Below are 13,050 nucleotides of genomic sequence, written 5' to 3'. Positions count from 1 at the left end.
CAATAACCAATTTCCCTACATCGAAGATATATCTTAATCATGATTTGGAGGTGGTAATAATAATGAGACATATGTGTTTTTATTATAAGTTATGTTATATTAATATTAAATATTAAATATATTAACTTAATTTATATTTTTCACTTTTAAATTACAATTATATTATTTATACATTTTTTTTGTTAATATCTTACCATGTTTTTTTGTTTTAGTCTTGAATTTGAAGGATTTGATGGACGGCTTTTTACTGAGTGAAATTATTAGTCATCATCAAAGATCTTAAAGATTTAAAATTGCCAATATATTCGATAAGATATTAAGAACGGAGTATTTTCAAATGCGCAGTGGTATTGGATATTGGATCTTTTAACCAGTTCATTGAATATTTGCGGTGGGAATTCATAAATCATTATAAATTTTATTTATATTTATTAACAATTTATTAATTTTATGTGTTTCAATTATTATACAGTACTGCACGCACAATTTGTTTTGGTGATGTAATTTCACTAACATAATTAATTTAATTTTTTTTTAACAAATTTAAAGTTTACTCCATGTACTTTTTTATAATCGTAAAAAATTAAATATAATTATGTTTTTCCACATAATAATTCAGTGCAGCCACCTATGCTAATCTTTGCATTTTTTGAACAATACAAAGATATGATGAATTTTGCGATATTGCACTAAAAAAAATTTAAAAATAAATTTTGTATATTGCGAGAAATTCCCGTGTGCGAAGCACGGGCTATATTACTAGTCACCCTCAAGTGATTCATCAATCACTGAATTACCTTTCCTTCCCAAGGCAACTTCTTATCTCCTACCATTAACCTATCTTTCACAGGGTTAACTTTTCTAAATCCGCAACCTACAATATCTAATCATGAATCCTCTCTACTATCGTTTCTGAGATAGCTAGCAATCCGGTGTAAATCTTCTATTTCCTCGAGACAGTCAACTCTCAATTACTTTCAATGACCAGGACTTTCTAATTACAAAAGCTACTCATAATTCACTGCCTCGGGGCTTCAAATGAAATTTCAAAGTCAAGGAATCAATCGAATAGTGGGGAAGATATATGTATGACTGAGAGCAACCATACAAGTACATAAGATGGCTAGTCTTAGTACCGCATAGCTCACAACACATACTTCGGTGGCATCCCACCAGACCCTTTTTCCACACAGACATATGGTCAACTCATATGCATTGTTTGCCCCAATCAACTGATAGAATTTCCGAGAAAAGAAACAATATTAAAAAGAAAATTCACAAATAGGAAGGGGTGAATCTGATTTGTAATGAGATCAACAGAACCCTAAGTAGCTTACTTCGGGTTCACAACTTTCTCACAGGAAAGATAAGCAACTTATGGAATAGGAAATAATTACTCTGGAGATAAAATACATTTCAAGGAAGAAATAGAAGGGTTCAAAGATACCACCTCCCGTTCTGATCCACATTCACTACAAAACTTAGTCGTCATAACAGCCCCTGACTATTATCACGCTATCCAAACTCACCAAGGTCACACAATCAGTCTAATAACATTCCCCGTCATAGAAAATGTGGTATTTAGAAATAACGTGGGCATCTCTTTAGCTGACACATCAAGGGTCTGCTCAGAAGCTGACTTTTCTCAATCAGACTTGAATTCTCGAAAGGGAAACTAGGAATCTCTATCGTACATTACTAATAATACATATACGAAGGAGACGTACTCTAAACTAGGGTAGTTCCAGTCAATCCTCAAAAAACGTCAGGGTTATACCTTAGAAACCCTTGACTGAACTCTTAAACTCGCTCTTCTGATTGAGTTGTAATTACATCTATATATATACCTTTCTCAACACTTTTGACTCTGCTCATAACCTAAATCAGGGACTCAAACCTGTAGCTCTGATACCAACTGTGACGGCCTCAACCCCGGGGTCAGGAGTTGACGTCATCAACAACAATAATAACAATCATAATTCAATCCAATCATTGATAATACATAACTACGACCCCTTTACCAAGACCTTTTCCAGGTTTAAGTATGACTTAGGTTACAACTATTACAACCCAACTAATTTCTAACAATCCTGACATAACTAACCTAACGCAGCAACTCAACAGATCATATTTGGTCCAGCACAACTACCTCAGAGGAGCCTGACACGAAAGGAGCTGGAACTCTGCCCTGACTACCACGCAAGAATCTCCTAGGCATCTGCAATACATATATAAAATATTCTGCAAGGGTGAGCAATCAATTGCTCAGCAGTACCACTATATGAATAATAATAAAACAGTTTACGATAAAACAATGATAGGAACAGAGATTATAGCTCGTTTACAAAATATGTAAAACATTCATAAACTGGATACTCAAAACTAGCAAGCTTTCAACAAAACAAACGTAGTAGTGTGCTGTGTACAAATACCAGAGTTTAATTCTAGCATGCCATTTTCATTTCCAAATCCAATATATAACTTACTTATTCCATTACGAGAATCACAAAGCCAAATCAGATACTTACGGATATGTGAAGACAGCTGATCGGGCTATCAATACTGGACGGCTCTCACTGCCATCCTATATACCTGTTCCGGAACTCAGAGACTAGCTAGGTCTCTGACCTGCTGGACTAATCGGTTATATAGTGCGCGCAACCGAATTAGCCTCTTACGCCACCTCAATAGGCCTACTCTGGCCCCAATGTATCCCATATCTGACCGTTTTATCCAGTTTTCAAAACACTTGTACCTATCTCATTTTCAAAATCATTTATTTAACCAGCACACATATAAAATCCAGTTCGCAAATTATTTCATTCGAGATAGGTACCTTGTGAAGTAACTTTTCCCCAAAATAATTTGAAAACAGTGATTTATAACTACATGGGATACGTAACTTAAAACATTTCTGTTCCATTACGAGAATAAAACATTTAGCTATTCATACATACTGAACCATAAAAGAATGGTCAGGGGTACTTGCCTTGCAGAGCTTACGACTATCTCTGATTGACCTTGGACTGACTTGGACACTCGGCTTTATCGCCTTACTATCAGCCTATCCTGGATCTGACTTCAACGCTCAGGTCCTTCGCTTGGAACCTCGTTGCATTTGTCGACTGATCACTAGGTTATCTTTAGTTCGATATCAATTCTTGAGTCCTTCGACTAGAACCTACAGAGCCGAAATACCCTACGTTAGATGTCTAAGTATGCTTGATATATCCTCGCTAACAACCTACCCATTCGATATCAAATCCTGACTCGTAATTACACATATTATAATAACACACACAACAATTAGGGTTCACGTTCTTAAAATCGATTTGATGTTCATTTTCAGAAAATACGCATACTCGTCCTTTTACGAAATTAGGGTTATTGGGTTTTGGAAAAATATTCACCACAACATACAATCAAGTTCCGCACAAAATATATGTATATACTTATTTATACTCGCTCGACATTCTGATAATTATAGGGTATGTCCCAAATTTTTGAATTTAATTTCCAAAAATTTGGGCAGCACCTTCTCTGTTTATCGGCCTACTCGTTGAACAACTCGACGTCAAATCAATAACAAACAACCCACAATTAATGCAAATACAATTCCCAACCTCTGATTCAACCCAATCATAACACAACATCCATTCAACCACATCCCAACGACTACACTCCAAATTAGTTTACACAATTATCGACTAACTCATTACAACTGCTAATTAAACTTCCTGAATAATTAAAAATAACTATTCGATTAATCACTACAAATTCGTTCGAATCTTTTTGGAAATAATTCGAATAAATAATAACCACCGAATAATTTCATCACAAATCACTGCAATAATCCGAAATTCATAATAGCAAGGAGCAGGAAGCGAAAGCACAGGGACGTACAACGCAGTACCCACACATATACATACGAACTCATACATATACACATAAATGTACACACGACTGAACAGCAAGAATCGAGCAAAAACAACCGTACCAGAAACACAGCGGCGACTCACATGAAAAACAACGACGAAGATGGCAGAGGAACAGAAGAATAGAGGATGGAAGAGAGAAAGGAGGAATCGAATAGAGAAAACAGAGAGATGGTGAGAGATACCCGAACTTCGAATTGATTTTACCATAGATCTTCCATCCACTTCAATCTACAGTGATATGGTTGATAAAACTTGATTCTACGTGTCGCGAGCTTCAGTTCGACTACTTGCACGCCAAAATCGGAGTTCCATAACACCTTTGAATCGTAGTTTAATTATAAAGAACACGAAGAACACTTACTACTTTCTCTGGATAATTATGAAATTTTACTGGTGAAATGATTATATGCGCGAAATAAAACTACAGAAAGGGCTATTTATAGAGGAATATTTGAGAATATTCCTTGAATATGCTTTGGAATATTCCTTGAATATACTTTCGGATAGAATATTCCCTGAATATGCTTTGGAATATTCCTTGAATATACTTTTGGATATAATATTCCATGAATATACTTTGGAATATTCCTTGACTATACTTTTGGATAGAATATTCCCTGGATATGCTTTGTACGAAGATAATGTTATCGAAAAGGGTTATCGTATCGAAAAAAAAAAATTTCGGGCCGCACACGGGTCAAACCGTAATCCGGATCAAAAAAGTCAAAATACGAAAAATGTACGGAATTACCAGATTAGGTTGGGAAGGAGGTTTCGGAAGAGTTTCGGGTTGTAAAAACACAAAAACGGTTGAGGTTGGACGATTCCCGGCTTTAAAAAATGATTTTGTAATTATTCAGAAAATAATTAATAAATTCATAAATCAATATAAAATCATATAACACTCCAAAAATTACCAGAAAAATACCTTAATTATCTATATTTTATTCTGTACATAATAAAATTAACATACTTATACTTTACCACATATAAACATCCACATAGCAACACCAATCATCAGACAATTTACCAAAAATCACAATACAATTACATAATAATTATTTATAAAAAAAATACACAAATAATCCTCGAACACCAATAATCACATATGATTAATAACAAAACTATATCCAGCTGACTGAACCCATACACATATTTTATTTATTTAAGTACTCAATAATTACACAATTAAATAATAAAAATATAAGAGTCGTTATAGATATAAACCCTATAAGTACCTTTACGAACCCTTTGTAATGATGTTTCATTCCTTGATTACGTATTGCCCTATTGATCCTTAAAACGGTTTTGATTTTCCTAACTTGAGTACCTTGTTATCATTGATTCAAGATCCCTAGAATTGAACCTTGCTTATCCTTGATTCATTTCCTTAACTTTGACTTCTTGAAAGTGAATTTAAGAATGAGTTTAGACTTGAAAGAGTTCGAATGATTTCATATTCTTGGTAATGATAAAATGAATTTAGAAAAACCTACCTTTTTTCCAACTCATGGTTTTCCAAACGAATTCCTGATGGACTGGATTGGGACATAAGAGGCTAGTGGTGTGGCGCCCTCCAAACCCAGGTCAGAAGTTTGGGGTCCACAACACATACACAATATATAAACCTGTATATAAAATATTATTTGCCAGACCCTGCTTTACATAACCACGGATCGCAACCGGCTAAATTATGAAATTAATCCACAACCTTAACTTTTATTACAACGTACCAAATCCCAACTAATTTAACTTACAACTGATAATGAAATTATTCTTACAATCTTACTATCTCACTACCATATGAAGCTCCTGCTTGCTCGATCCAACTCAAACTGGAATCCTAGCTCACACTTTGGACTGAGGGACTTCACTATCATCCATATCCTTTTTTAACTGTAAAATATATAAAAAGATTCGCAAGAGTGATCTAACTAGCTCAGCAAGTCATAATAACGATAACTGAGGTTAAACAATGATCAAACGAGATGATTCAGAGGAATCAAGTTTCTTGTTAAACAATCAATAGAATTGGATATTCATTTTTTTAAGTTTTAAAACCAAGGTTAGGCTGCTGATCAGTCACGCACTAACCCCGAGCAAAGCACACAGCACTGCTCTAATTACTGGATCCAAGGCACACATTGGCCTAGCTTGACCATTAATCTGGTCTGACCACGAATCTGGTCCACATAAAGAAAACTATCCAATTCTAAAGTAGTTCAATATGATAAACAATATACTTGAAATAAAACAAGATCATAATCAATGATGATTAAACACTTGAATAAAAACGTAAAGAAATTTATGGATATCACCAGGGTATATCAGGGTACGGATAAGAAACGGTTTTCAGTCTGTAAAAGGATCAGGTATTAGACAAGTAATGATTTTTTAAGGTATAGTTCTTTGATGTTATAAAGAATGGTTGGAGTATAAAAGTTTCTGTGTTTTCAAACAATTTTGTTCCAGGGTTTGGTGTTTGGTAGTTATACATTTGGGGAGTAGTATCATATTTGTGTGGTTTGGTATCTGAAAATCAACAAAGGATGGTTTACAAAGAATAAGGCTTACGGCTCAAAGTTCAAATGATGTGATCCGGTTTCAAGGCTAGATGATTCAAAGTACTCAAAATATAAAACAGAATTATTTTGAATGCTTAACAATATGTCACAAGAGAGTTTAGAAATATTTGCACTATATCTCGAGAGAGGTTTAGAAGTACTTGCCTTATAGGGCTTTACAACTATTACTGATCAACTCTAAGCCGACTCTGCCGATCAGGCTTTAACGTCCAACCACTAGACCACATTAGATTCGACTTCGACTCTCAGATTTTTCTGTTGAAACTCTATTGAGCTCGTCTACTGACTACTAGGTCATCTTTAGTCCAACGTCCACTTTCAGTTTCCCGACTAGAACCTACATGGGCGAAATACTCTATGTTAGACACTCAGTTATGCTTGACATATCCTCGCTAACCACCTACCCATACGATAGCATATTCCGACTCGTAGTCATTCATATTATAATAACATAAACAACAATTAGGGTTCACGTTCTCGAAATCGGTTCAGTGTTCATTTTCAGAAAATACGTATATTCGTCATCTTACGAAGTTAGGGTTACTGAGTTTTGGACAGAACGTTTACCATAACATACAATCAAGTTCGTATAAAGTATAAGTATATATATTCACTCGATGTTCCGATAAATATTGGATACGCTCCCGCATTTCCATAGTTGATTTTCAGGAAATCGGACAGCGTCTCCTTTGTTTATCAGACTACCCGTCGAAACATCAATCGACAGCACTTCACCACAACAATCCATAATCACAACAACCAACATCCACAATTTCCCAAACGCCAATTCAATACTATTATTAACTATTATTCGCATTTTACATTTATTTATTAAAGTAGGATTCAAAATATAATCATCACGCTCCACCGTCCGCTTGTCAAAATTCATTGCAGACGGCGGTAAAATCCGGAGGTACCCGAGTTGGGTTTCCAATCACGAATTCCACCGATTAATTACTAACAAATCCCACACGAAATACTAATTCATTCACAAATAATACTCAAATACTTCCTGCGGAGAATATTAAAATAAAATAAAATAAGTTGTAACTGGAGTCACAGAATCACTATAACATAAACAGGAACCAACACAGAGCAGGACACACGCGCCACCTCCCCCACCGCAACCGGGGAGGGGCGGCGACGAAAAATTAAGAAAAATCGCAGCACAACATCAAGATACACACAGATATATACGTATAACATACACCCGCGATTGAACGCGCACAGGGGAAGGGAGGGAACGGCCACCAGTCACCGAAATAACCAGGGACAGCGGCGTAGCACCGGAAAAAGAAACAACCACCGGCGACTCAAAACCGAGAGGTGAAGAATCGAGGGGCTACAAGAGGGAGGAGATTATAAACATATATATGCATCTGCCCTTTGATGAAGAAAAGGGTAGAAAGAAAAACAAATAAATAAATTGATGTTTTTGTGAAGAATATAGGGATAGCACTCTTCTGATTTTGCAGAATACAACGCCGCGTGTTCAATTATTTGGACACGTGTCTCATTCTCTAAACGGCAAGCCCAATTCCGAATGTAATAATATTTTAACGTTTTATAATGCAAATAATTATTAATCAATATAGACCCAAAATAAGTCTAAAAATTTCCTAAATATCGTGAAATTTATAAAATCATAATTTCCGATGTTTTAAAATAATTTTCGAAGCGCCATTTAGACCCGGTGTATCCCGAAACTCGACATTAGCGGATCGAGGTGGACACAAAACAATTCCAGAAAATTACAAAAACAGTCTAAAATGTTACAAATATCCCGAAATTAATAAAAACATAAATTCCGTAATTTTAAAATAATTTCTGAAATGCAATTTATACCCGCTTTTAACAATTAAATGAAACAACGCGCGGGTAAAATTAATCCCGAAAGTTTCCAAAATAATTTGAAAATTATCGGAATATTCCAAACTTAAATAAAAAAGAGTTTCATAATTTTTGAAGAATTCTGGAATTAAATACAGATTTTACAATTAAATGTAATCAGAACATCATACAGGGTTAAATAATTGATAAAATATTGATATCTAAATTTTGTAAAAATCCCAAAAATAATTATTGAAAGTATAAAATCATAAAACTAATTTTAGAGACCATCCAAATATTTACGGATTTAAGGCTGTATTAAATCACCTTTTAAAAAAAATAGAACAATATAACTAAATTTTTAACTACACATTCCAATCCTTTATACCAGTAAATCACAGACAAATAGTATATATCAACACACTGCTGCCAAAACCAAGACACGTATTTTATTTAATTAATAATTTCCACAATTACATATTTAAATAATTCAAAATACGCGAGTCGTTATATCCTTCCCCCCTTAAAAAGATTCTGTCCTCAGAATCTGATCTAAATAAACAAGTGAGGATATTTGTCAAGCACATCTGACTCTAATTTCCATGTAGACTCTTCTACTCGAGGATTTCAAACACATTCACTATAGATATGCACTTATGTCCAAGGACTTGCCTTAACGATCAAGAATTTGGATCGATCTCTATATACAGAATAACTTGAACAAGAGCCCATTAGCTCCTAATCAATCACTTGATTCGAATCAGATACTTATAGCTTTAACATTGACAGGCAAAACACATTATATGTACATACTGCTGTGACGGTAATATCAACTCATGAACAACTTTATCTATATTTATCAATACCTCGAATGATTCACTAAACTCAGGACTCAACTTGTCCCTTCTACTCAGATTTATCCAATCTCTTTCAAGATGAAACTTTTACTAACACTAATGGTCCTATTTCTATATTCATAGTCTCCCTCGATACAAATCCGCCTTCTTTCTTTGTCTACTCCGAGCTGCTTCAATCAATATCACTATGCCCTTGGTGTACTGAATTAACTTAGGACTTGACAAGTTTCTTTCTCCCATTTTATTTTAATAAAGTGGTGACCTACACTTGCATCCACATAAGGCTTGGTAAAGTAGCATTCTAAAGCTGGCATTGATGGTAAATGATCATTCCAGTTTTCCTTAAAACTCCACCTCTCAACATATATTTTTTTTTGAATCGCTTCCTCGCTTTGACCCTTCGTTTAAGGATGATAGACGGTGCTCATTTTAAGCTTAGTATTCCAGCATTCAAACATCTCTTACTCTTTTCCAGCAATTAAGGCTGAAAGGTAATTTCATATATTCACTTCTTATCACCTTTAGGTATTTGAACTTCATATTCCATTTTTTTCCAATTCGTTTATTAACTCCTCAGTGATCTTAATTACATCCAATCTCTTGTTTCTGTACAAGGCATCTGTTACCATTCGGCTTTGTTTAGGTAGTTGTTAATGGATTAATCAGAATCTTTTGTTAACCTCGGTCAAAATTTCATACTTGAGAACTCAACGTATAGTTGCTCTCCTTCTAATCTTTGGAGAAAAATCCTTGGGCATTCCACACAGACTTCCTTATTCTTTGAATAGTTGAGGATGTTATCAATAAATACAATTCGATTATCCAAGTACTCCTTATACACCATGTTCCTTAATTCCTTATAGTCGACTGATACACTTGTTACTTCACATGATATCACCAGAGCTTGCAATGCTCATAACTCATTTTAATCGTAATCTCTGATATGTCCTCAGGTCGGATCTTAAGTTAATCCTTGATACATAACACACTTCTTGAATTAGGTCTCATAAGTAATCAATTCTTTATAGGTGTCACGTATTCTTATTCGTTGTTTTGTTATACTCCCGATAATCAGTACATAGTCTCATAATTTCATTCCTTTTCTCCATCAACATCATGGGTACACTTTACGATTCTCTTCTTGTAAAACTATTCCTTGGTCCGCCTTGTCCACCAGGCCTCCAATACTCCGCTTTAACTCCTAAACATGTCTAACACTTCTTAATCCATTTTTAAATTTTCTTCTTATACCTATTTATCATTATTTTTCTTTAAATTTACGTATATCTTGGCATTTCTTAAATAAATTAAATACGTTATATTATGAATTCCTTGTGGGATCTCATTTCTTAATTCTTCTACTTGTAGCATCCAAGTGCTAGAAGAAAACCTGGGAATATCGTGATCGTTCTCCTCGGCACATAAATTTCCTCTTACTAACTGCTAACATCGTGATCTATTATCTTCTTTTGACATCTCCTTATCTTTCCCTTAACAACTTCGACTAAAAGGTCATACTATCCATCCTTGATCCTTTTGGATTATAAACTCTGACTTCCAATTCCAACTTCTAAAATTCCATAGATAATTCTTCTGGTACAGTTTCTATGTCCGTTCTCTCCTTTTTTGCTTATCGCTTGTCTCTACATTTGCTTTTCCCAGTTAATACATACTTCAAACTCTTATGGTCCGTATAGATTATACACCTTTCTCCATACATATCATGTTTCCCAATCTTTCAAAGCGAATATTATTACTGCTAGTCCCTAAATTATGAGTAGGATACTTCTGCTCATAAGGTTTCGGTTGTCTGGATGCATGTACAATAACTTTATTGTGCTGCATCAACACACATCCTATTTCCTTATGAGAAGTATCACTGTAATCTACCAAATCTAATTGATACTTTCAAAGTGATAAAGCAGGTGTTGTGACCGTTCTTTCTTTTAAAATCCACAAAACTCTCTTCACACTTTCCCATTTTATCTAAACTTCTCGCTATTCCTGGTAAGCTTCATCAAAGGTGCATCAACTTTCAAGAAATCTTGAACAAATTTCCGATAATAACCGGCCAATAATAAAACTTCTTACTTTTGTTGATGTTTTTGGTTTTTCTTTATCCGTAGTAACTTTAATTTCTACTGAATCTCCTTTGGTCTCCTCCTCACTGACTATTTACGCTTTCTACCATCAAAACTTTCACCTTGTAAATTTTTCATACATCTTCTTTCTTCTTCGACTTCCCAGCTACCATTAAATTCTTGCATTGTCCTCCTTTGATTTTAAGTAACATAAGTACAACTTATTCGGATCTTCCTTCCAGATTCTGCTCATTAAATTTAAATATTACTGGTATATCAGTTCATCCAAATAACATTACTATAATTTTATAACAACAGTACTTAGTTCTGAAAATTATCTTTGATGTGTTCCTAGGTTCAATCTTCAAGGGGTAATATACCCAGTATTAAATTAATCTTATAAAAATACTTTGCTTCTTTCATTTGATCAAACAGACCCTTAGTTCGAGGTAACAGATAATTGCTCTTGAGAGTAAACTTGTTGAGCTTCCGCTAGTCGACACATAATTTTACACTTCCATCTTTCATATTAACAAATCTTACCGGTGCACTTTAGGGGGGTACGCTAGGTCCAGTTGCTTTCTCTTCTAATTATCTCTTGCGTTGGCTCTGGTAACTCCTTTATTTTGTCTGGCGCCATTCTGTGCGGGGCTTTGGACACTGTAATCTTAAATCATTGTTAACAAGTTCTTTACCTTCCTTCGTCCTCTAAACTTCTTCATATTCTTATTTGGCATCTTCAGAACTATCTTCCATCACGATGGTCTATCTGGGCATCACACTTAAATAGTTAGTCCATTTCTTAGAATAATGTCAAATCCTCACAACCTTATTGTCAGAAATCTCACCTTCACCATTGGTACTTACTTATTTAACAAATACACGTTCTTGAATTTGCTAGTCCTTTAGTCATAATCTTACCAATCCAACAGGGTAGTTCATCTTATTAACCAAACCTTGAGAGATAAACAATCAAGTTGCCCTCACCTCTTTTAATAATTTAACGCGTAAGGTATCCACAATAATCATCCATGTCATCACATCCATATTCTAAATAACATATTTCACAGGAAAATTGCAAATTCTTGTTCTCGGAAACGTAGTCCTTATTGAAATAGATTCCCTTGACACCTAGTGCATTCCTGGCTAGGGCTAGTGACTTGCAATCCTCGCCATATGCCCTTGTTTCCTTTTCATGCATGAGAGGTAGATGGAACTTTGCCCGCTTGGTTCATAATACGTTGATTTCTGTTTGAAAAACTCTTACAAAGAATGACAGTACAACGAAACAACTAGAAGGATTCACAATTCAACACAAATTAGAATTGAAAAGAAAGAAGAAGTAAGGATTTGAATATGAATGAGACAGTCACATTGGTACTTAAGATGGCCAGTCTTTCGTACCATATGATATACAGCACATGATTAGGTGGCGTCCCACCCGACTCTTCATCATTCTGACAAAGTGTCTCACCATAACACTGTTTGTCCCAGTCAGAAAGCAAAACTTGAGGGAAACAATTAAATTTGAAAGGAATGCAATATCCTCCTTTTTGATATCATCATAAGGAGTTTATTAAGAAAAGAAGTTCATACATTTTTAGGAATTAAAAAGGAATATACGCTGTAATATTGAAGACAAGAACGATACCATTGGTCACCATCCATATTTCACTTGTATTCATCTTTCGAGCTTGTTCGATCATATCCCAATTGTGTCATATAACAACTTTAGAAAGCACGCTGAAATGCATTCGCA

This window comes from Apium graveolens, chromosome 7 (genome assembly GCF_009905375.1).
Source record: "Apium graveolens cultivar Ventura chromosome 7, ASM990537v1, whole genome shotgun sequence".
NCBI classification, from domain to species: Eukaryota; Viridiplantae; Streptophyta; class Magnoliopsida; order Apiales; family Apiaceae; genus Apium; species Apium graveolens.
This window is presented reverse-complemented; position numbering follows the sequence as displayed.